We start from the raw sequence: 27313 nt of genomic DNA on the forward strand, positions 1-27313 counted from the left end.
ATGGGAAAGGGGGGAATGAAGTCTCCTAATTGGTCTATCTGTTTACATGGTAAGGAGAAAAAATATTAATAATCTGTTTTAAATTGTTCTCAGAAGAAAAATGCATAGGCTAGGTTTTCCCCAGTATAGGAAAACTAATAGCAAATAGGACATTCCCTTCAAAAAAGATGGGAGAACAGTAACACCATTTCCCTACCCTTCACACAATCCTATATCTCTGAATAAAATGGCTCTGCCTTTGAAAACACTACTGCCATAACCAGTTCAGGTGAACAACAAGCAGAGTAAGAAGGCAGAGGAAAAGGAATGGAGGGTAGAAATCAAGCCACATGCAGCCCATTCTCTGAAGTTTGAGAGAGAAGATGGAAAAAAGGCCAATGAATGTAAAGGGAAAATAATGAAACAAATATCAGACAAAGAGAAAAACAAGACTGAAAATGAAAGAAATTGTGAACAGAAGAGGAGAAAAAAGATACCAGTAAGTGACAAAGAATAGAGGAGGGTAAGATCAAGGTAAGAAAACAGGATGGGAATAACAAAAGGAAAAGAATGCTAGAGAGAGAGAATATAATCAATAAACACACATACACATACACGTACACATATACACAGAGATATTTACATAGATAAACATTTGTAACTTTTATTTTCCTCAGAGTAATGTCAGAAAGTGCCAACATTTGTTGGATCATGGAGAAAACAAGGGAATTCCAGAAAAAAAAGATCTATTCCTGCTTTGCTAACTATGCTAAAGCCTTCACCTGTGTGGATCACAACAAACTGTAGAAAATTCTTAAAGTGATGGGGATACCAGATCACTTTATCTGTCTGCTGAGAAATCTACATGCGAGTCAAGAAGCAACAGTTAGAACCAGACATGGTACAACTGAGTGGTTCAAAATTGAGAAAGGAAAATGGCAAGGCTGTATATTGTCACCCTGCATATTTAACTTATATGCAGAGTACATCATGCAAAATGCCAGACTGGATGAATCACAAGCCAGAAACAAGATAGCAAGGAGAAATATCAATAACCTCAGATATTCAGATGATACCACTATAATGGCAGAAAGTGAAGAGGAACTAAATAGTTCCTTGATGAGGGTAAAAGAGGAGACTGAAAAAGCTGGCTTAAAACTTGAAAATTATAAAAAATAAGATCACGGCATCTGGCCCCATCACTTCATGGCAATAGATGGGGGAAAATTGGAAACAGTGACAGATTTTATTTTCTTGGGCTCCAAAATCACTGTAGACAGTGACTGCAGCCATGAAATTAAAAGACACTTGCTTCTTTAAAGGAAAACTATAACAAACAGCATATTAAAAAGCAGATATTTCGCTTTGCCAACAAAGGTCCATATAGTCAAAGCTGTGGTTTTTCCAGTAGTCATGTATGGATGTGAGAGTTGGACCATAAAGAATGCTAAGCAATATTGTAAAGTAAAAAAAATTAAATTAAATTAAAAAAAGGAAAAAAATAAAAGACTCATTGTTGAAAAAAAATATAAAATAAAGAATGCTAAGCACCAAAGAATCAATGCTTTCAAATTGTGGTGCTGGAGAAGACTCTTGAAAGTCCCTTGGACAGCAAGGAGATCAAACCAGCCAATCCTTAGGGAAATCAATCCTAAATATTCATTGGAAAAACTGTTTCTGAAGCTCCAATACTTTGGCCACCTGATGAAAAGAGCCAAAAAGACCTCAGATAGAAAAGACCTTGATGCTGGGAAAGATTGAAGGCAAAAGGAGAAGAGGGTAGCAAAGGATGAGATGGTTAGATTACATAACCAACTCATGGACATGAGTTTGAGGAAACCCTGGGAGATAGTGGGGGACAGAGGAGCCTGGTGTGCTGCAATCCATGGCACCACAAAGAGCTGGCAGAACTTGTTGACTGAACAACAACAAAAACTACCAAGGAAGAACAATTATCTAAGCAGATAGAAAATAGGGTAAGTCAAAGATTTTGCTACATAAACATTTTGGCTTTACCCTAAGAGACAAATGGAAAACCAAAGCTGTAATAATTTTAGCTTGGAAAATATTGAAGTTTGTGTAACCAAGTACCCACCTCAGCTATAAAATGTATCTTATTATAGCACCTGAGGCAGATAGGTTTATGAAATCTTATTCCTAGGGCCTATGATCCTCCTTTAAGGATATTCAAAAACCTCTTCATAACTGCCTTGAAGTTTGACAGGGCTTTATGATTGGCACTCATCAATGAAATATGATTGTGTCACTTATGTTTTAAAGGAGTAAAAAGTCCCTGAACAATTCTATAGTCTCCTTCTTATGTTAGGATACTAGGGATAAGACCTTAGGTTGGGATAATGGAACTACAAAATTGCTAGACTATTGAATTACTTCATAGAAAACAGACACCCCTGCAATATTACTCAGACCCCCAGCAAATTTCAGCTGAGTGAAAAATAAACTTTTGTTCTGTTAACCTCCTGAGATTTGTTACTACAGCATAAGCTTAACCTATTGTAACTAATACAGCATCCATATAAAGTGTATCTCTCATATGAACACCCAGATAAACTGGTTACAAACATACATATTCCTAAATCACTGAAGGAGTTGACCAATTCTATAGTATCCTTATATATGTCAGTAAATGTTGGGTAAAATCTCCATAAAAAATCGGAGTTTTGCTTTTGAAGTATCCTGTGGATTCCTTCTTTCTGGTAGTAAATATTACAGTGTCCAGTAAAGCCACCATATGAGTTAGGGTTCCAGCAAGAAACAGCATATAATCAAATAGGATAATTGAGGATAATGCAATAATGTGTTTAAAGAGTTAACAGTGTTAAAATAAAAAACAGGGGTAGGAAAATCAAGTTTTCATTAATATTCTCAGCTAGCAATAGCACAGATACATCACCAACATTAGAGCTAAAGGGATAAAGATGATAACATGGCTCCCAGAACAGAAATAAAGCAGAGTCTCTAGTCTTAAGGAAAGAAATGAAACCACAACCAACTTGTAGACTGACCTCTCTTTTCACTAGCTTTTTGATATTCTGAAATGCATATCATTGGCTATATCCCGTAAGAAGCCAGAGCAAAAAGGAGACTGTCAGTACAGTCCACTGAGGCCCTTTATCCAAGGCACAGAGAAGGTGGAGATTGGAGGATGGTGGATCTGCAGGGGAGATATGAAGTATATCCAGGATAGCTACTCAAGACTATGCCATCTCCATACAGGACAATTTTTATCTTTCTATTCTCTATAGTGGAAAAATAGTAAATGATTTTAAACCATCTCGTGCAGCCTTATTTTTATCCCTACTGGATATTATTTTAATGATCCAAATGCCACTCCTATCAAATTCTAAGATAGTTTAAGATAAGTTTCTGTGTAAATATCAATATTTAAGAGTTTATATTGAGCTCATGCTTTAACCTACAGTCTATTTGTCTTTGCAAAGTCAAAGACAATTTTATGTAATACTTAATATGCTGCTGCTGCTAAGTCGCTTCAGTCATGTCCGACTCTGTGCGACCCCATAGACGGCAGCCCACCAGGCTCCCCCGTCCCTGGGATTCTCCAGGCAAGAACACTGGAGTGGGTTGCCATTTCCTTCTCCAATGCATGAAAGTGAAAAGCGAAAGTGAAGTCGCTCAGTCGTGTCCGACTCCTAGTGACCCCATGGACTGCAGCCTATCAGGCTCCTCCGTCCATGGGATTTTCCAGGCAAGAGTACTGGAGTGGGGTGCCATTGCCTTCTCCAATACTTAATATGATTATCCTAAAAGTGATAATTGGAGAAAAAATTTCAGTGTGGAAAAAAGCAGTTAGAAGACTATCAAAATATGTCAAACAAAACATTCTGAGGTCCTGAGGAAAGTTGAAGAGAAATTGGAAAACAGACAGATAAGAGAAGCAATCTTAAAGTTGAATATATAGACTTACAGGAACTGATTGTGGAGAATTAAGACATTTTTTAAATAAATAAATAAAGCAAAATGCTTCTAATTTAGGAGAATGAGACTAGAAAGTTATGCTGGCTCTGATCCAGCTTTTCACGGTCAATTTGAATGAACCCCGTGTTTCAGGACCCAGTTTATCTGCAATGGCAAGCTGAGACAAGCCAATTTCTGGAAAATCAATGCTATAAGACCAAGCTCTCTTTCACTTCTCCTCAACCTTTTTTTGACAGGGAATTTACCCTCTGACCAGAGATGTGTAAGATCTTCATCAAACCATATTTATACTTCAGCTTCTCACTTAGATTCATGACATGTCTGTTCCCATGTTCTACAGCAAAAAATAATAATTTAGGGTGCATTCCCTAACAGAGTCTTAGTTGCTTTCTGCAGCAATTATAAATCATTTGACATGATATTATTGTTCCAAAGCTTTTGGCAACCATTAATTAAATCTCATAATGCTCTGGTAGGTAGCTTTCTAGTAAAAAATAAACATTCATAGAGGCCTGACCCCGGTCAAAACAAAATGGACAAAGACTATGCCCCTTCTCTGCCAGGCACTGATGGCCTCTCCCATACAGCCCATATTTTCCTACCACGGAGGCCCATCCTGGACCTTGAAGTTAACCATCCTATGCTCTCAAATTCTCTTTTCTGACATCTCAAAGTCTAAACCCTCAGGGTAGTAGTATTCATTTACAAAAATAAACAAATCCTGTCTAACTCAATACCAGAGAATACAATAACTTAAGCCCAAGATGTTACAGTAAATGATAGAGGATTTAATGCACTGTGATAGAACAGTGGACAAGATCTTTTTTTTTTTTTTTTTTTTTTTTTTTGTGGGGAGAGTAAAAACATTTGTTTTCCCCAAGTCTACACTATCAAAGATTAGTTTGGAGGCACACAAGCTTCAAATATATAGCATTATTATGAGTCAAGAATGCAAATGCAAGGCTCTGAACAATATGGATAATGCCACTGAGATTAAGTAGTTTGATCAAAAACTTCTAACTGGAAAAGAAATGGAGAACTGACCTATGTGTGCCCACCCACCATGGCCATCCCAAATGATTCATCCTTTGAACAGGAAGGAACAAGCTAATGCCTTACTGCCCCACACACCCTTAACCTTCTTCTTTTATAATTTACATCACATGACAGCACTACCTTTGCCATAGATCAGCTAGAAACACGAGGTTTGTCCTAAGCACTTCCTTCTTTCTCATACTTCATATACAAGAGTCACAAGTCAATTCCTGTTGATTCTATCTACAAAATTAAGAATGAAAATTTTCAACTCTTCTTTGTTTTCCTTTTATTTTCTTAGCTCACACTATTATCACTTATCCCCTGAAGCACTGAAACAGTTTCTAATCTTTGCCTTTTCCAACTGTTCCTCCGTTTTCAGAGTAATTCTTCAAGTATGAATCTACTAGTTACTAGTAACTTTTTATAATAATTCAAACTTCACTTTCCTTATGAAATTTACCCCAATTCTTCAGGCAGAGTTAACCTTCTCCTTTCTCTGTGTCTTTCTCTCTATTGTAGCCATTAAAATCTAAAATTTTTATGCATCAAATTCCATATCTAGTTCTTCATTAAACCTGAAGTGTAGGGATTATGTTTTCTTCATCTCTTTACATCCATAGTTGTGCCAAGACACTGAAGTTGTTTGCTATACATCTGCTGAAATATTTACTATTATAATCATTCCTTAAGGTTAGGGCCTAGAAGGTCTCAGCTAAAAATAAAACATTACATTTGAAGAAAAATTTCCCATTCAGCTTTTAATTGTTAAAAGCCTCTCAGTAGCCTCATCACAGAAGAAGATTCCAAAAAGTTGGATCCAAGGACATATAGGTAATGAAAAGGAATCTGGAAATATCTAGAGCAGTGAATTGATGTATGCTAAAGAAGGTCAGCACACATAGCTTTCAGGGAACCAGAAGCCTTCCCAAGACTATGTGCACAAGAACTGGGGAAAATGTGGAAATAGTGCAGAAAATCATCAAAGGGTTTACAAGTCAAACAGTGTCAAATTTGCTATCATGTTCAGAGTTCACCTTGACTAAGGCTAGGCGTTACTCTTCTTTCCCCCAAAAGGGTATAATTACCTTTATTCTTCATCCCAGTTAATGCTAAATGACCCCACATTATGTGCTATTCTATCACCTTGACACTGGATAAAAAGTTTGTCATCATAATCATTCATTAATTCATTTACTCATTCATTTATTATTTCACCTATAAGGTCATTTATTTCTAGAAAAAAAAAGCTAGGTAAATTCTGTCTTGCCACTTAAACAACCAGAACTAGACTTGTGCAATTAGAGAAATAAGACCTTCTTATTTGCAGTGTAGCTTAGTGTTGTCCCCTAATCTGTTCTCAAATTACGCCAAGCTATGGTTTCACTCACAAAATACCAAGGGCACAAAGCTCAATTGTTACACACACTCCAGCATATGAAATTCATAGCTTTATGAGGGAAATTAACATGTGTGTGTGTGTTAGTCAGTCAGTCGTGTCTGACTCTTTGGAGCCCATGGACTGTAGCCTGCCAGGTTCTTCTGTCCGTGGAATTCTCCAGGCAAGAATACTGGAGTGGGTTTCTGTTTCCTTCTCCAAAATTAATATATATTTATGCATATATATATCTTAATTACATTAATTAATTAATATCTAATTACATTGAAAATGAAATACATCGATATCTTAATTAAACTAATTACATTAAGGTATCTATGTATTTCATTTTTATATAAAAATATCATACCCTTGGTATGAGAGTCACACATCCATTGGGCATAGCACTGCAATATGGTAAGACATTTTTCCAATAAATGAGCCTTGGGATTTTTAACATCTTGAGCATATACATGAATGCCCAAGGAGTGATCACTAAGACACCATCAAATGTTGGTAGCTGAAATCCACTTCAATAAAGACCGCATCAAGGAGTTAATGAAGTGGCCAACAATTATTCTTAGACTGTGTATTCCTTCTAAACTATATAGGACAAACTTGCTTCTTTGGTGGTGCCAATTCCTCACTGATATGTTTTTGTCTGTGACTGAACAAATGTGTGTAGTGTAGTAGTGTTAGTCACTTCGTGTCTGACTCTTTGTAACTCCATGGACTGTAGCCCACCAGGCTCGTCTGTCCATGGAATTCACCAGGCATGTACTCATTTCTGATTCCTCTACACAAAATCATCAGAGACCTCCAGAGATGCAGCGACCTCTGTGACAAGAGTAGGTAAGATCCCAGATTCCTGGGGAATGATGCCCAAACCTGAACCTCAACTGTGTATGCATGATTAGCACTAAAAGAGCCATGAGCCACACAGTTTTCTACAATTGCTGGAACTCACAAAGCAAACATTAGTGAAAGAAGATGGAGGAGATGGGGAAGGAATTAGAGAAGCAGAGGCAGCAGTGGTGCAGATAAAAATTTCTGCCAGACAATGGCCTTATATTTGCAATACTTAACAAATTTTCAGTCATGTAAACTTTCAAACAAAAATACAAACAACAAAAAAAAAATACCAAAGCATTAGTTCTTAACCATCCTGTTTAGCTGTTAAAGTATAGAAAATTGTCCTGTTGGTGTTAGGTTTGTTTCCATCTCTTGTTATGAATAAACAACACTGTATTCCCTTAATGTTCGTCAATTATGTGCCAAGGAAAACAATGCATTGAGTTGCATTTCAGTGTTAATGTACTAGAATTTTTCATATTTTGGATATCTAATTATATTTGCTGCTGCTGCTGATGCAATGTTTAGGTACTAAGGGTTGAAAAGGTGGCTCTAACATTTATATATTTCCTTTATTTAAAAGCACTATGTTACAGAGACAGTTTTCTGTTGTGCCCTTACCTTGTAAATATGCCTTCCAAACACATTCATTATCTTCTGCCTCCTATACTAGATTATTGAAATTATGTTTGATTGAAACTTTTTAAAGTGAACATGAAGGTTATATTAACCAAAATGACTGAGCCCAACTTAAAAAATAGACCCTCAGTATTTATTAAGTGTCTGGTCATATCTGTGACCTACAAAGTATATTTGGCATCATTACATCAAGTATTTATTAAGGCCCACATTCAGGTACTGTGTATAGAAGGAAGGGGTGAGAATTAGACAGGGTTAGTTCTTTCAAAAAGTTAAATTATAATACAGGAGTTCCATACAAACATGGATCATACATTGCTGTAGTGAATGAATGTAAATAGCACAATGATGTCATAAATAGAGTGAAAGTAATTCTGCTGGAGTGATGGAGAAGGCTTCATCAAAAGGAAAACTTTAACTGGATCTTGAAGCATAAGCATTTTACTAGTTAATAGAAAAAGGAAGGGAGATTGCTCCAGGGAACAATATATGCAAAATCTCAGAAACAAGAACCTATATAGCACCTTAGGGACAGTGTGAGTGCTACTTTAAACTGTATCATACAATGAAAAGAGCTGATGGGAGGTTGAGAAGAGCAACAAAAAATGAGGTTAGAGAAGTATTGATATTTAAGGATTAGACCATGACGAGATTTGTTGGACTTCATGTTCTAGTAAGTGAAATAAATGATGATGAGAATAAAACCATCATTAGATCTTATTTATAAAAACTCACTCTAATAGCAGTGTGGCTAATGGAATAAAGTGGAATTAAAGGCAAGGAGATACATTGTGAGACAAACACAAGAGTTTCCACAGGAGGTGATGACAGCCTGAACTAAAAAAAAGTAGCACTGAAGATAGAGAAAAGGGAACCAAACATTGTAGGAGAAAGTCAGGGGAGAGAATGTCCAGCATCTTCCATCCTAGGGAGAAAATGAAGGGACACAATCAACAGAACTAACTTCTCAGTGACTGTTGTTGTTTAGTCTTTCAGTTGTGTCCAACTCTTTGTGATTCCATGGACTGTAGCTCTCCAGGCTCCTTTGTTCATGGGATTCTCCAAACAAGAATATTGGAGTGGGTTCCCATTTCCTTCTCTAGGGGATCTTCTTGACCCAGGGATCAAACCCATGTTTCCTGCATTGCAGGCATATTCCTTACTATTGAACCACCAGAGAAGCCCTCTCAGTGACTACTGTAGAGTAATTGAACATTGAGATTGACAGGCATGATGTATTGGACTTAAGAGTCAGAAAACCAGGCTTTTCATACCAGCTCTGCTATTAATCAGTTATGTTACTTTGGATGAGTCATTTTTCTCTCTCTGGACACCAATTTCTCATCCTTGAAATGTGAAGAGTTGTTTGATGCCCTATGAAATCTCTTCCATGTCTGTCATTCTAGGGCTCTATGGATGATTTTGACATAAGGAGGCAGGCAGTCCCTACCTTAGGTAATTCTCTAATTACTTAGGTCACTTTCTTTCTTAAGGAGTACAGTAAATTAAATCCCTGGAGTAGCAGGTGAAATGGAAGATGCTGAGTCATTTAAGAAAAATCTTATATAAACATGAGTATAATCATCTCTCATTATCTAGGCACAAATAGATTCAAGGGATTAGACCTGAGAGACAGGGTGCCTGAAAAACTATGAATGGAGGTTCATGACTTTGTACAAGAGGCAGTGCTCAAGATCATCCCCAAGAAAAAGAAATGCAAAAAGGCAAAATCATTGTCTAAGGAGGCCTTACAAATTGCTGAGAAAAGAAGAGAAGCTAAAGGCAAAGGAGAAAAGGAAAGATATACCCATTTGAACACAGAGTTCCAAAAAATACCAAGGTGAGATAAGAAAGCCTTCCTCCGTTATCAATGCAAAGAAATAGAGGAAAACAATAGAATGGGAAAGACTAGAGATCTCTTCAAAAAATTATACATACCAAGGGAACATTTCATGCAAAGATGGGCACAATAAAGGATAGAAATGCTATGGACCTAACAGAAGCAGAAGATATTAAGAAGAGGTGGCAGTAATACACAGAAGAACTATACAAAAAAGATCTTCATGAGACAGATAATCACGATGGTGTGATCACTCACCTAGAGTCAGATATCATGGAATGTGAAGTCAAGTGTGCCTCAGGAAGCATCACTAAGAACAAAGCTTGTGGACGTGATGGAATTCCAGTTGAGCTATTTCAAATCCTAAAAGATGATGCTGTGACAGTGCTGCACTCAATATGCCAGCAAATTTGGAAAACTCAGAGTGGTCACAGGACTGGAAAAGATCAGTTTTCATTATAATCCCAAAGAAAGGCAATGCCAAAGAATGTTCAAACTACTGCACAATTGCACTCATCTCACAGGCTAGCAAAGTAATGCTCAAAATTCTCCAAGTCAAGCTTCAATAGTACATGATCTGTGAACTTCCAGATGTTCAAGCTGGATTTAGAAAAAGCAGAGGAACCAGAGATCAAATTGCCAACATCTGTTGGATCATAAAAAAAGCAAGAGAATATCAGAGAAACATCTACTTCTGTTTTATTGACTATGCCAAAGCCTTTGACTGTGTGGATCACAATAAACAGTGGAAAATTCTGAAAGAGATGGGAATACCAGACCACCTGACATGCCTCTTGAGAAATCTGCATGCAGGTCAAGAAGCAACAGTTAGAACTGGACATGGAACAACAGACTAGTTCCAAATTGGGAAAGGAGTAGGTCAAGGATAAATATTGTCACTCTGCTTATTTAACTTATATGCAGGGTACATCATGAGAAATCCTGGACTGGATGAAGCACAGGCTGGAATCAAGATTGCCAGGAGAAATATCAATAACCTCAGATATGCAGATGACATCACCCTTTTGGCAGAAAATGAAGAAGAACTAAAGAGCCCCTTGATGAAAGTGAAAGAGGAGAGTGAAAAAGTTGGCTTAAAACTCAACATTCAGAAGACGAAGATCATGGCATCTGGTTCCATCACTTCTTGGCAAATAGATGGGGAAACAGTGGAAACAGTGACAGACTTTATTTTGGGGGGCTCCAAAATCACTGCAAATGGTGACTACAGCCATGAAATTAAAAGACACTTGCTCCTTGGAAGAAAAGTTATGACCAGCCTAGACAGCTTATTAAAAAGCAGAGACATTACTTTGCCAACAAATGTCTTTATAGTCAAAGCTATGGTTTTCCAGTAGTCATGTATGGATGTGAGATTTGGACTATAAAGAAAGCTGAGAGCCAGAGAATTGATGCTTTTGAACTGTGGTATTGGAGAAGACTCGTGAGACCTTGGACTGTAAGGAGACCCACCCAGTCAATACTAAAGGAAATCAGTCCTGAATATTCATTGGAAGGACTGATGCTGAAGCTGAAACTCCAATACTTTGGTCACCTTATGTGCAGAATTCATTCCTTGAAAAAGACCCTGGTGCTGGGAAAGATTAAAAGCAGGAGGAAAGGGGATAACAGAGGATGAGATGATTGGAAGGCATCACCGACTTAATGGACATGAGTTTCAGTAAACTCCAGGAGTTGGTGGTGGACAGGGAAGTCTGGTGTGCTGCAGTCCATGGGGTCGCAAAGAGTTGGACAGGACTGAGTGACTGAACTGAACTGAACTGAGTAATCAAAAAATGTCTGATTAACCACCTGCATAGCCTCAAAGCCAGAATTCTGGTCATTAATTATGATTGTTCGGGAGTGTAAGTACAAATATAGGGTTGTAAACTAAATTTATACTGACTTCAAGATTTGCCAAATAAGTTATTACAATAAATCACTGATAAGAGCTTATTATCTTATTGCTTCTTTACCCCTGAAGTCAAATTCAAGAAAAAATTATGTTAGAGATCCTCATGGATTGAATCTATATTTCAATATATAAATATCTTTCATTGTAAGTTGTTCTCCCCTTTGGCACACAACCAAGAGTCACCAGACTAAACAAAATGTAAATGAATTGAGAATCATGGGTCAAGTGAAAATCACTCCCAGTTCTTGGGTTCCTCTATGAGGATCTTAGAGGAAGTGGGTGAAGATTTTATTTACTCTGGAGTAGAAATCACAGCAGTGTATAACTTCTGTGTGAAACATCTACATGGTTATCAAATCTACATTATGGACAGAAAGTTGGTAGAAGGGATACTGCTGTGAGAGGGCAACACTGCAGCTATCCTTGTGCTCTAAGGCAGAAATCAATTGACTGTCAATGAAGTGGAATCAAAGTTCTTGGGAAACCCAAGATGGACTACCTTAAATACATTACAGTGTACTCAAAAAGAGAAATGCAATAAGTAATATAGGGATCTGTATCTAGAAGGACATTTTTTGAATATATATTTTTTCTTCCAGTGAAGGAGATTTAAAAATACTGGAACTTTAACAATTTTGATTCACATCTTTCTATGGTCTTTTAAGCACTCTCTTCTCTCAAAGGGTATGAAGAACAAGTCTTCAAAGCTCTCCCTGCTGGGATTTTTGCTTGGAACCAAAGACATTCTCAAACAATTATTTTCTCATTAACACAAAGAAGTGTGACTGTCACCACCTCTTCTTTGCCTGTGGCCCCTAATAATCCTAAATAATATTTCAGAAGCAATCTACCTCATTATTTATTATTCTCCAGTAAAATTATTTTCTCTAACAGAGGTCAAATGTGCCTTGCATTATTTCATATTATAGCTAAATTTTGATATCTTCTGATCTTTGTGTTTTATATATATATGATAGTGATGTGAATGCAATATAATAAATCTTAGAATTAATCTAAGGGCATTTCAACACTCAATAAAAGAAAGCTAACAAACATTTTCTTAATTAGGGTAAGCATTAACCTTCATTTTTATCTAGTATGTTAAATCTACTGAAGAATAATTACTGTGAAGACTAGACCAAATGATGCCCATTTAGTTTCCCAATTTCTTCATGTAATATGAATTGATGAACTTTTGGACAACCTCATGCTATAGCTAAACTCAATGATTCATTTATAATTTCTTTCAGTATCTCCATAAAAACAATTTTTATTTTAGAAGATATGCTAAACACAAGCAATCTGCAATGAACAATAGCTATATTAAAATAGTTACCTTTCACAGAAACTGGAAAACATCCCAAATTAATTTCTTTGAATTCTTCAACCAGCAGATTAAAACTGAAGAGCTAAATTTCATCCAATTTTATTTTGCATTTTGTTATACATTTATGAGAATGTATAATTAAATTGTGACAACAGTCATATCTTAAGGAATACTAATATGTGAAAGTAAATTTTTCATTAATAAATCTTGGGTGGCTAGGGAAACAGAAGCCATCTATGGATAATCTAACTTAGCCATAGAAGTAAAACTGTAACTGGTGTCCCAGGGCCCCAAAGAAGTTCAAATAATTATTCAAGGTACCAAAATTTAATATGTCATCTTCTTTGATAGCTCCTTATTTGTATCTATGTAACTTTGAGCTATCTCCTCTATTGGACAAAGACAAGGGGATAGGGCTTTTGGTAAAAGTCTACAGGACAAAGAAATTAAGAATGTGTTAATTAAATGTCCACATGATGTTAAAACTGACAGGGTTATGGCACAGAAATAACATGAAAAGTGAATGTTGATACACTGGTCCTATGAAGCAGGAATAATGTCAACAGGAGAAAGCATAAACTATTAGGAACAAGTTTAAAAATAAAAAGAGAACCATAGATACAGGATGGAAGAGATCTCATTAAACATAAGCACAGTTTAAGAGAACTGGAATTCATAACTGACTATAAGCGAAGTAGGAGTCAGAACTGCAATGGTATAAAGATGATTCAGAAATGTATTGAAAAGCAATACACTATGCAAGAAATTATTTCAGAACCCTACTAGTCATAGTATTATAAGAACTAACATTTATTGGGCTTTATCCAAGTGCCAGGGCAGTGTGTTAAACATCTCATTCAATCCTCCCAATATTTTATCCCATAGGTAATATATTCCAAGAAAACATTTCATGCAAAAATAGGCAGAAATAGGACAGAAATCGTATGGACTTAACAGAAGCAGAAGATACTAAGAAGAGGTGGCAAGAATACACAGGAGAACTATACAAAAAAGATCTTCATGACCCAGATAACCATAATGGTGTGATCACCCACCTAGAGCCAGACATCCTGGAATATGAAATCCAGTGGGCCTTAGGAAGCATCACTAAGAACAAAGCTTGTGGAGGTGATAGAATTCCAGTTGAGCTATTTCAAATCCTAAAAGATGATGCTGTGAAAGTGCTGCACTCAATATGCCAGCAAATTTGGAAGACTCAGCAGTGGCCGCAGGACTGGAAAAGATCAGTTTTCATTCTAATCCCAAAGAAAGGCAATGCCAAAGAATGTTCAAACTACCTCACAACTGCACTCATCTCACACGTAGCAAAGTAATGCTCAAAATTCTCCAGGCCAGGCTTCAACAGTACATGAACTTTGAGCTTCCAGATGTTCAAGCTGGATTTAGAAAAGGCAGAGGAACCAGAGATAAAATAGCCAACATCCATTGGTCATCAAAAAATCAGGAAAGTTCCAAAAAAAAAAATCTATTTCTGCTTTATTGACTACTCCAAAGCCTTTGACTGTGTGAATCACAACAAACTGTGGAAAATTCTCCAAGAGATGGGAATATCAGACCACCTGACCTACCTCCTGAGAAATTTGTATGCGGGTCAAGAAGCAACAGTTAGAACTGGACATGGAACAACAGATCAGATCAGATCAGTCGCTCAGTCGTGTCCGACTCTTTGCGACCCCATGAATCACAGCACGCCAGGCCTCCCTGTCCATCACCAACTCCTGGAGTTCACCCAGACTCACGTCCATTGAGTCAGCGATGCCATCCAGCCATCTCATCCTCTGTCGTCCCCTTCTCCTCCTGCCCCCAATCCCTCCCAGCATCAGAGTCTTTTCCAATGAGTCAACTCTTCGCATGAGGTGGCCAAAGTACTGGAACAACAGACTGGTTCCAAATCGGGAAAGGAGTATGTCAAGACTGTATATTGTCACCCTGCTTATTTAACTCATATGAAGACTACATCATGCCAAATGCCAGCTGGATGAAGCATAAGCTGGAATCAAGATTGCCAGGAAAAAAAGCTGGAATCAAGATTGCCAGGAAAAATATCAATAACCTCAGATATGCAGATAACACAACCCTTATGGCAGAAAGCAGAGAGGAACTAAAGAGCCCCTTGATGAACGTGAAAGAGAAGAGTGAAAAAGTTGACTTAAAACTCAACATTCAGAAAACTAAGATCATGGCATCTGGTCCAATCATTTCATGGCAAATAGATGGGGAAACAATGGAAATATGTGAGAGACTTAATTTTGGGGGGCACCAAAATCACTGCTGCTGGTGACTTCAGTCATGAAACTAAAAGACACTTGCTCCTTGAAAGAAAAGCTGTGACCAACCTAGACAGCATATTAAAAAGCAGAGATATTACTTTGCCGACAAAGGTCCTTCTCGTCAAAGCTACAGTTTTTCCAGTAGTCATGTATGGATGTGAGAGTTGGACTACAAAGAAAGCTGATCACTGAAGAATTGATGGTTTTGAACTGAGGTGTTGGAGAAGACTCTTGCAAATCCCTTGGACTGCAAGGAGATTCAACCAGTCCATCCTAAAGAAAATCAGTCCTGAATATTCATTGGAAGGACTGATGCTGAAGCTGAAACTCCAATACTTTGACCACCTAATGCGAAGAACTGACTCATTGGAAAAGACCCTGATGCTGAGAAAGATTGAAGGCAGGAAGAGAAGGGGATGTCAGAGGATGAGATGGTTGGATGGCATCACCTCATCAATGGACATGAGTTTGAGAATGCTCTGGGAGTTGGTGAAGGATAGCGAAGCCTGGTGTGCTGTAGTCCATGGGGTCGCAAAGAGTCGGATATGACTGAGTTACTGAGCTGAACTGACTGAATATATTTAGTTCCATTTAATGTGGGAAAGAGGCTTCCCAGTTGGCACTAGCAGTAAAGAACTCACCTGCTGATGCAAGAGACATAATAGATGCGGGCTCAATCACTGGGTGGGGAAGATCACCTGGAGGAGGGCACAGGCAACCCACTCCAGTATTCTTGCCTGGAGAATCCCATGGACAGAGGATCTGGCGGGCTACAGTCCATAAGGTCCCAAAGAGTTGACCACAACTGAAGCAACTTAGCATGCATGCACAGATGGGAATACTGACATCCCAGACTTCTCTCAACTCTTTCCTGAACTATATACATGCTCCAAAATGTTCTGTTTTGTTTTTTTTTTTTCACTCCATCTACACAAAGATGCATAATGCAGTTTCATCTTGAACTATTGACCATCTCCTCCCAGCATGTTCACAGTTTATTTTACCATGCCTGTAGATTGCCCTGCAACTTTGGCTTTACTATGAAAAAATGGATTCATTGATAGGTTTAGAGTTTTAACAATAAGTGTCCTTGAAAGTGTTTATTCTGTGATGGTAATCCTGTCTGAATTCATGTCTGTTTAATACAAGGTGAATGTTGAGAAAATGGCTACTCTAATTTTGGACAGTGAGGTGTTGTGATCTGGGAATCTAAACTGAGTCTGTTCCTTCTCCCTTGAATAATCTTTAGTTTTTCTCACTTTTTTTCTCAAACAATGTGTGCATGGTTTTATAGGACAGATGATTTTGCCTTATAATATACTTTGAGTTATTAATAAAACTACAGTGATGAATCATATTTAATTATGATCATTAAAAGATATAAATCAAAATGCAATTGCTTGTTCATCACAAAGATTATAAAAAATATTTATTTTTAAATTCTGTAGGAGAAAGGTAAAAAAAAAAAAAACAGATATTCTACCTGATCCAAAACAATTTCATTCTCACTTGAAACTTCAGACAATGATGAGAATCTGAGAATTAGATTGTACTTCAGAAGGTCCATTCTCCAGTCTTCAGGCACCTGGATAGCAAAACATTTCAGGACCAATTATATAGGGTCTTCTTAAAGCCAATCAGTAAACTATGTTAGCTCTAGTAATATCAATCTTTCTCACACTTTCTATTTTTTAAGCATCTACACAGTACCTAAAAGCTGTTTGATAAGATTTTTTTTTAATTGAACAAACTTCCATAGCCAAGTTTAAAGTAATTGTGAAACCAGGGATAGACTAATCAGTAGTCTTTGGTTGCCCATAGTGACTTTTCTATACCTTGATAATCTTAAAGGCTTTCATTACATTCAATAGAAATTTCTACTGCTTATGTTTTAACCTCTTTTACAGTTTTTAAATCCCTGAATGATAGAAAATCTATTAAATATTTCTCCCTATAATAATCACTGAAAATTATACTCCAAATATCTCTTGTCTTTGAAACAAAATCTCAACCCCAGTAGTTGGCTCTCATACAAAAAGGAAAAAATACTCTATAAACTTTTTTTTTTTTTTTTTAATGCTGCCAAGTCACTTCAGTCATATCTGACTCTTGCGACCCCATGGATGGCAGCCAACCAGGCTCCCCCATCCCTGGGATTCTCCAGGCAAGAACACTGGAGTGGGTTGCCAGGAGAAGGAACTACTTTTACTACTCTGCTCTTAATAGCATACTCAATTCAGTTCAGTTCAGTCACTCAGTCATGTCCGACTCTTTGCGACCCCATGAATCGCAGCATGCCAGGCCTCCCTGTCCATCACCCACTCCCAGAGTTTACTCAAACTCATGTCCATCGAGTTGGTGATGCCATCAAGCCATCTCATCCTCTGTCGTGCCCTTCTCCTCCTGCCCCCAAACCGTCCCAGCATCAGGGTCTTTTCCAATGAGTCAACTCTTCGCATGAGGTGGCCAAAGTATTGGAGTTTCAGCTTTAGCATCAGTCAACAGTGGAAACAGTGTCAGATATTATTTTGGGGGGTTCCAAAGTCATTGCAGATGGTGATTGCAGCCATGAAATTAAAAGACACTTCTTGGAAGGAAAGTTATGACCAACCTAGGTAGCATATTCAAAATCAGAGACATTACTTTGCCAACAAAGTTCCATCTACTCAAGGCTATGGTTTTTCCAGTGGTCATGTATGGATGTGCGAGTTGGACTGTGAAGAAAGCTGAGCGCCTAAGAATTGATGCTTTTGAACTGTGGTGTTAGAGAAGACTCTTGAGAGTCCCTTGGACTGCTAGGAGATCCAACCAGTCCATTCTAAAGGAGATCAGTCCTGGGTGTTCTACTATGTAAATATATATACATGTATTTGTGTGTGTATATAACTGAATCACTTTGCTATACAGCAGTAATTAACATAACACTGCAGTTCAACTGTGAAAATAAAATGAAAGTGTTAGTCATTCAGTCATGTCTGACTCTTTGCAACCCCGTGGATTGTAGCTCATCAGACCCCTTTGTCCATGGGATTTCCCAGGCAATAATCCTGGAGTGTGTTGCTGTTCTCTTCTCCAGGGTATCTTTCTGACCCAGGGATCAAATCTGGGTCTTCTGCATTGCAGGCAGACTCTTTACCATCTGACTCACCAAATCAACTATATTTCAATAAAAAAATAATTTAAAAACTTTTGAAAAGAGCATAACATAGTCGCTCAGTCATGTCCAACTCTTTGTGACTTAATGGACTGTAGCCCACCAGGCTTCTCTGTCCATGAGATTGTCCAAGAATACTGGAGTGGGTTGCCATTTCCTTCTCCAAACATCAATGCATAATCCAAAGCAAAAGTTTAAATTGATACTTTGAGATACCCAGGAAGGAAAAGCTCGAACTCAAGAGTCAATACAGAAGAACTGCTGTCAGCACTGGAATGGTAAATCATAGGTTATATAGGCCTATAGTCTACATAGTACAGACTAATGCAGAGTAACTTAAGAACAAAGTAGGAGCTCAGATATCAGTGCTAAGATGTTATGTCCTGAGTCAGAGCAGCAGCAGAACTGTAGGATTGTAAACTTCAAATGGGATTGAACTGGTAACTGGGACAAAGCTGAGCCCACAGTGTACTTCACTAGTCCAAACTGGGATAACTCAAGAAAGCATAAGCAAGAGAAATCAGGTGAGGGCTAATATCTTTCCTAGGCAAGAACTAGGATGCGAGTATGTGCTTTGATAAGAGAAAGTGTTTTGCACATCATAGCAGACAATTCCTACCTTCCTTTTTATTATGAGCTGGGCATCATTGTACACATGTCCTTTTGACAACAAAAAAATATTAGATTCTCAAGGACTCATGTGTACCCTTTAGATAAGAACTTATCCAAGCCATAATTTGCAAGATTAAAATGATAATCTTAAGGGATTAAACTGCCCAAGAAGTTATATGTTTTTTGTAATATCAATAGAGAAATGTTGAAATGTTAACAGCATGGGAATCTACCTCTTTAGGGAATTGTCTGTGTTTTATAGACCCTCGGAGCTTAGAGGAACCAGAAAGACCATCCATATCAAACTTCTGCTAAATACAGGAATAAACTATACAATCACCCAGACCTCTGGTCATTTAGCATTTATTTAAACATTTCCAGAGCTAAGGCACCCATTCAATTTTCAAATGGTTCCAGTTTTCATATTTCAGCCAAAATCTGCCTTCCTGATAGCACATTCTTCTACCTGAGTTTGACTCTTTAGAGCCACTTAGAGAGAAACATTTTCCCTGTTGGCTCAGATGGTAAAAAAAAAATCTGCCACAATGTGGGAAATCTGGGTTAGATCCCTGATCTCCAGGGTCAGGAACATCCCCTGAAGAAGGGAACGGCAACCCATTTCAGTATTCTTGCCTGGAAAATCCCACGGACAGAGGAACCTGGCCGGCTACAATCCATGGAGTTGTAAAGAGTCGGACACAAATGAGTGACAAACACACACACACATGCGCACACACAAAAATCTAATCCTTCTTCCATCTAACAGTTCATGATTAAAAAGACAGGAAAGGTCACTGACATTGCCTTTTCAGCTGGTAAAGATTCAAAGACCCCAGACATTGGGTTCACATAGAGAAATCAAGTAAAATGGAGTGAAAAAGAGAGATCAAAGCTTACCTTGACCATCACAGATTGTTCAGATGGTAAATAAACAGTGTGAAATACACTCGAAAGCCACCTTCTACAATTATAGTGGCATGGTTATTAGACTTGAAATTCTCTTCAGGAAAAAAACTACGTCTAATTTATTATTATGTCCCTGGCACATATTAGAAGATCAAATAGTTTGGGGTTCGGTAAGCTTTGCTTTCCAAAGAACCAAAAAAAGGTTGAATTAAGGATCAAAGACATGTTTTGAAGAGAATGCAAGGTAAGCCAAACCAAAGACCTATAAGAAAAATTGTCCTGTTATCTCCAACCTATTAACAAGTTGCTAGGAGAAATACTTAAATTCTAATAATATCAGGCTCACAAATTTTTTCATTGTCTCTATATGTTTATATATAGATGTAACATGCTTTTCATTGCCTCTATATGCTTACACAGTTTCTAAGAAAAGTTGGACTAGGTTGTTTGAATTGTACAGCTATACAGACATAACTTTTAAGCATTTTTAAAAGTTAATGGGAAAAAAGCAAATGTGATGTGCTTAGTATAGAAGAAAAAATGATGATGATAGCTAACATTTATTGATCATTCATTACATGCCAGATACTCTGCTTTTTTAAATAAATTATTTCCTTTATATCCCATGAGTCATGTATTATCATCTTCATGTTAAAATGAGGAAAATATCATCTTAGAGAGTTTATGTAACTTACCTAAAGTCTCAGAGCAAGTATTGGAACTGAATTAAACTCAGGTCTGAATGACTTCTAAAATATGTTAATGATACTTATTGAAGACATTATTGTCAACAAATTTTCCTGTAAAGATGACATCATAGCAAGATTCTTAATATGACTAGTGACCAGAGCCACTTTCATCCTTGTTCTCATGTTCAAATTTTTAATGTTATCATTTTTGTTGAAAGTTGGATTGTCTCTATGAATTTTTCTCTGCTCAGATCCTAAAGCTCTAAAGATTATGCAGTAACTTTAGGAAGCCAAAAGAGGCCCCACTTATCTAAAAATTTCCCCCTGTTAGGATATGAAAGCAAAAAAATTACCAGGCTATTTGCCACTTTCTAGAGGTGCTCTCTTTTCTCTTGCTGCAGTTGAATGACAAATGAAAACTGGCCAAGAGAAAAATTACTTGGTGATGAATTGTGGTCAAAAGTCATGAGAAACACATTTAAAATTGTCTAGAAATAAAGTTGAACTTGTTCCAGCTAGATACATAGACACACCCCAAACAGCTATGACAAACAACTCCATCACAGAACTGCCTATCCAAGAGATTATATTCAATCCTTAGGTTTGGAGTGTAGTAAAAAAGTCATGCATGGAAGTGAGGCCAACTCCATAGAATGTGTCAGCACATTTTCTCATTCAATCTGTATCTACACATTTTTTTTTAGAAAGAAAGCAAATCACCAGAGAAGTATTTCAGCATTTTATTTTCCTTTTATTCTGTCTAGCCAATTTAGAAGTGACTTGATAAGTGGTAAGAGGAACAGAGTTTGGAATTAGAAAGACATGGATTAAAATTTCCAGCTCTGCCACTTTCTACAAGTTGTGTGATGAGTCAGCTCTACCTCTCTGATCTTCATCTGTAATATGTGCATATTATGCATGAATATATATTATGTAAATAATGTATATGTATACATATATACATATGTATGTTATGTACAACTTATGTGTATGTATACACACAGACTTCATAGATTACAAACATTAGTAATACATATATAAAATACATTCCATAAAATAGGCTTTCAGTAGCAAATATTGCTGTATGCATTTTTCTCCACATTTTTGTGTACATTAGAAATTTCACTTTTCTGCCAGTCCAGGTTCGATGCACGATACTGGATGCTTGGGGCTGGTGCACTGGGACGACCCAGAGGGATGGAATGGGGAGGGAGGAGGGAGGAGGGTTCAGGATGGGGAACACATGTATACCTGTGGTGGATTCATTTTGATATTTGGCAAAACTAATACAATTATGTAAAGTTTAAAAATAAAATAAAATTAAAAAAAATAAATTTTGTTAAAGTCTACTTTGAGCCCCTATTCTATTGGGCCAGCAGTAAATTAAATCTCCATTACTGGGCATCCCAAGAGTATTACACAGTACAGAACATTTGGAGAGGAACTTTGATTTTAGGTTTATACCAGTCACCACTGACAAGCTCACATTGATCATTTAAAGTTGGAAAACTCAGCAGCTTCTATAAAACACAAGCATAGAATTGACAAATGATAGACCTCATATTTCGCCACACACACAGCACAAACACTTCAGTTTTGACACTTTGATCCACCATCCCTAACCAGTTACAAGGTCTCATGACCTACTGCTTTTCAAATCCATTTTGAAAGATCTCACCTTAGGACTTTTCGTTTCAGTTAAGCTCTCCAATGAGTTGATGCTTTTCAAAACTCATAAGTTTTACTATTTGTTTGCTTGTTTGTTTTGTGGTAACTTTGGCAACATAAATTACATCCCACACCCAGACACAGTATGGCCTCACTACCCTCTAGAAATAGAGAAGAAAATACAGAGAACAGAACACATATAACTCCTTTGTGTTTCTTCTATCAATTATAAAAATAAACAATCCCTACCATTTAACATGCCAATAAATGATTCTGGACCAACTGTTTTTTTGTTTGTTTGTTTGTTTTTATTTTTTTTAATTTTATTTTATTTTTAAACTTTATAATATTGTATTAGTTTTGCCAAACATCGAAATGAATCCGCCACAGGTATAGCCGTGCTCCCCATCCTGAACCCTCATCCCTCCTCCCTCCCCATACCCTCCCTCTGGGTCGTCCCAGTGCACCAGCCCCAAGCATACAGTATCGTGCATCGAACCTGGACTGGCGACTTGTTTCATATATGATATTATACATGTTTCAATGCCATTCTCCCAAATATCCCCACCCTCTCCCTCTCCCACAGAGTCCATAAGACTGATCTATACATCAGTGTCTCTTTTGCTGTCTCGTACACAGGTTATTGTTACCATCTTCCTAAATTCCATATATATGTGTTAGTATGCTGTATTGGTGTTTTTATATCATCTCCAAGCAAAATGGTAAAGTGAGTAAAATGGGCCCTTCATTCTGCTTTCTTCTCTGCTCATCTTTTAGAGTCCCTTAATCCTATCCAGGTGTGCAGAGCCCTCAAAGGTCTTAATGTTCTACACAGGCCTATGGTTACCAACTCATACTGGTTTACACAGGAAAATTCTGATTTTAAAATGGAAAGTGCTACATCCCTGGAGACTCCTGAAGCCTAGACAAACATGGAAGGCATAACTTCCCTCCTTAGCACTCCAGGTTTTACAGCTGCTGTTTCTCTGTTAAAATGCATACTCCTTTTGCCAGCTAATCTGATAAACATATCCAAAATAAGGTTTAGATGTGTCACCTCTCCCTGATAACATTCTCATTTTAGCTAGGGTATTCAAATTCGAACACAGTTATTTTAGGCAGTGTAGTAGGGCTGATGCCAGAAATATAGCAAGGGACTTAGGAGACTTTTAGGGTACTTGAAATCTTACCATTTGGATGCCACCTACTTGGCCTATAAGTAGAGCTAACACTTGGACCTGATGGTTCTATGTCTCACTCTCAAACATCTGGCTTAAAAAAAAAAAATCTGAGAATGTTTAAAATATGAGTACCTAACAAAAGAGACACAGATGTATAGAACAGTCTTTTGGACTCTGTGGAGGAGGACGAGGGTGGGATGATTTGGGAGAATGGCATTGAAACATGTATATTATCATATGTGAAACGAATTGCCAGTCCAGATTCAATGCATGATACAGGATGCTCAGGGCTAGTGCACTGGGATGACTCAGAGGGATGGGATGGGGAGGGAGGTGGGAGGGGGGTTCAGAAAAATATACATATATATGAGTACTTAGACCTTTTACCTTGGGCTTCCCAGGTGGCGCTAGTGGTAAAGAATCCATCTGCCAATGCAGGAGATGTAAAGAGATGTGGGTTCGATCCCTAGGTCAGGAAGATCCCCTGGAGGAGTGCATGGCAACCCACTCCAGTATTATTGCCTGTCAAAATTTTACAGCTTTAGGCTTGTATCATGCATCATTGAGTCATAAAATAGGAAACATCTGTTTGAATTTGCAAGAAAGTATCAAAGACTTCTTAACACAGCTCATCAAAACCCAGCAAAAGCAAAACAACCAGCAGGTCAAAGGGGTAATATTATGACCATCTCCACATTCAGAAGATTCTAGGAATGTCTTGTAATCTGTGCTAAGAATGTCTTGTAATCAGTGCCGATATTCTATTTGCCACCTCTGGTGCTAGTGCTGCAGAAACCAAACCATGGATTTTAATTTGATTAAAAATGTAAGTGCCCTAATTTTACAGTGCTAGGAATATCTTGTAATTAGGAAAGTCACTGATAATCATTATAGTACAGGTACTGAGGTCATGGGAGAGAAACTGAAGCATATATCAAACAAATGTCTCTAGTTCAGATGTAATTGGCATTGGATATCAATTATAAATATGATATAATACAGATGGTGGGCAAGAGATAATGGTGAGGCTACCAGAGGACTCTTGGTTATCAAATCAACATGCAAACAAATATTATATTGTTTTCATTATGGAATGCAATGCTGCTGACCAGGAAGAATTGATCACTCTGCAAAAATTCAAATAAAAAAGCCCTGAGTTTCCCACTTTTACTATGTTAATCAGCAAGAGTATGTGAGGGAGTGTCTGCTTATCTAAACTCTCAAATGCTCAAAAGCAGTGGCTATCAATGTTGACAACATGTGAAAATCACCCAGGGAGCTTTGAAAACAGAATCTACTGCCTGGGCCACGCCATAACATTAGCAATTTTGATTTAAGGGCTCTAAGGTAAGGTTGTGTGTGCATGCATGCCAAGTCATTTCAGTTGTGTCTGACTCTTTACAAACCTATATACCATAGCCAATCAGGCTCCTCTGTCCATGGGATTCTCCAGGCAACAATATTGGAGTGGGTTTCCATGCTCTCCTCCAGGGGATCTTCCCAATCCAGGAACTGAATCCAGGTCTCTCATGTCTTCTGCATTGGCATGTTGGTTCTTTACCACTAGCACCACCTGGGAAGCCCAGTTGAGGATATCTATTCATTTTCTAATATGTGTAAGTCATGGAATATGCAAAATGGATAATATATAATCTATGTCCTAAGGATATTAAAGTACAAAAAAAAAAAACTAGTCAATGTTCAAATTCCTCAAAATCTATAAAATTTACTATAGTTTTCCTCGTCTCTACACACCAAAAAAAAAAATTATAGAAAGACCTCTATTATAATAATCACCCTGCAAGTCAGTCTTATCACAACATCTATATACTGCTAATGGTTAACACCACAGTGCCATGTACCAAGATGCTGAAGATATCCCCAAGGATTTGAGTATATTGATAGATGATTGATCGATAAATAGAGATAGACATGTATCTCGTTTCTGTCAGGTCAGTTTATTTCTCTCCCTCAGTTCTTATCTCTTCATAACAAAGATTTGGAACAATGGACTAATTACAGCTCAAGCAGGCAGGATTTCTCAGTCCCTGTCTCATCATAGCAAGGATTTGAAACAAAGGCCTGGTTACAGCTCAAGCAGACAAATCTTTTATTAAACAGAAAGTGTAAATTACAATCCCAAAACTTGGGAGCCAGCCGACCCCAAAAGAGTGGCCATGACCCCTCTTGGCTTCCTTTTATATACTCCCTGTCTTCTCCTCTTGGTACTTCCCTGTGCAAAATGCAAAGGAGCATATGCATAAGGCCAGTCAGGAAAAGGGACATGTCTGGGCACATGCAAAATCGGGCTTTTACATATTTACATCTAGGTGGATGTGGACTAAGAGTTTTGATTAACAGTCGCAAGTTACATAACAGCAGGTTCTATCGCCCAGCTTTCTCATAATTCCAGCTCTTACAATCAGATATATGTATATATAGAATATTTGAGTGAGTGCTGCATCCTCAATCATGTCTGACTCTTTGAGACCCCATGGGCTGTAGCCACCCCCATCTTTCTCAGTCCATGCAATTTTCCAGATAAGAATACTGGAGTGGGCTGCTATTTCTTACTCTAGGGGATCTTCCTGACCTAGGGATAGAATCCATGTCTCTTGTGTTTTTTGCATTGGCTTATGGAGTCTTTACCACTGTGCCACCTGGGAGGCCCACATAGAATATTTAGGAACACTTAATGGGCTCCTAGCTTCCTAAGGTTACTTGAAGACACAGCTGTGCATCAAATGCACATGTGCCAGAGTTGGAGAAGCCCCTGTGGTTATGTGCTTAGGGAGCGTGTGCAGGAGTTGGAAAAGTCTCTGTGGCTATTTTTGTAGCATATCTGTGAAGTCTCCTGGGAGGGTGTATGAGATTGGGTCTAGAGATTAGCATGCATCCTTTACAGCTAGGCCACCCCTCGTTGCTCATGCCTAATGTCCTGCATAACATTTCCAACAAAGAGAGAAATAAAGACAGAGATAAATTTATTATGAGGAAATGGCTCATGTGATGAAGGAGGCTGAGAAGTCCTAAGATCTGCAGTCAGGAAGCTGGAGAATCAGGAAAGCCAATGGTGTAAATTCCAGTCCAAAATCCAGCAACATCAAGCTCTAAAAAGTGCTGATGTTTAATGACATGTTCAAAGGCAGGAAAAGACCAATGCCCTAGGCCAAACAATCAGGAAAGGAGAAGTTCCTTCCTACTTAACCTTTTTGTTCTACTTAGGTCTTCAATGATTGGATGTGGTCTATTCAAATTATGGAAGGAAATTTATTTTACTCAGTCCACTGATTCAAATGTTAATCTCATTAAAAAATACAATGATTCTTCAATATTCAAAAATCAATCAATGTGATACACCACATTAACAAATTGAAAGACAAAAACAATATGATTATCTCAATAGATACAGAGAAAGCCTTTGACAAAATTCAACATCGATTTATGATAAAAACCCTCCAGAAAGCAGGCATATAAGGAACATACCTCAACATAATAAAAGCCATATATGATAAATCCAGAGCAAATATTATCCTCAATGGTGAAAAATTGAAAGCATTTTCCCTAATGTCAGGAACAAGACAAGGATGCCCACTCTCATCACTACTATTCAACATAGTTTTGGAAGATTTTAACCACAGCAATCAGAGAAGAAAAAGAAATAAAAGGAATCCAGATTGGAAAAGAAGTAAAACTCTCACTGTTTGCAGATGACATGATCATCTACATCAGATCAGATCAGATCAGATCAGTCGCTCAGTCATGTCCGACTCTTTGCGACCCCATGAATCACAGCATGCCAGGCCTCCCTGTCCATCACCAACTCCCGGAGTTCACTCAGACTCACATCCATCGAGCCAGTGATGCCATCCAGGCATCTCATCCTCTGT

Source organism: Bubalus kerabau, chromosome X (genome assembly GCF_029407905.1).
Source record: "Bubalus kerabau isolate K-KA32 ecotype Philippines breed swamp buffalo chromosome X, PCC_UOA_SB_1v2, whole genome shotgun sequence".
Taxonomy (NCBI): Eukaryota; Metazoa; Chordata; class Mammalia; order Artiodactyla; family Bovidae; genus Bubalus; species Bubalus kerabau.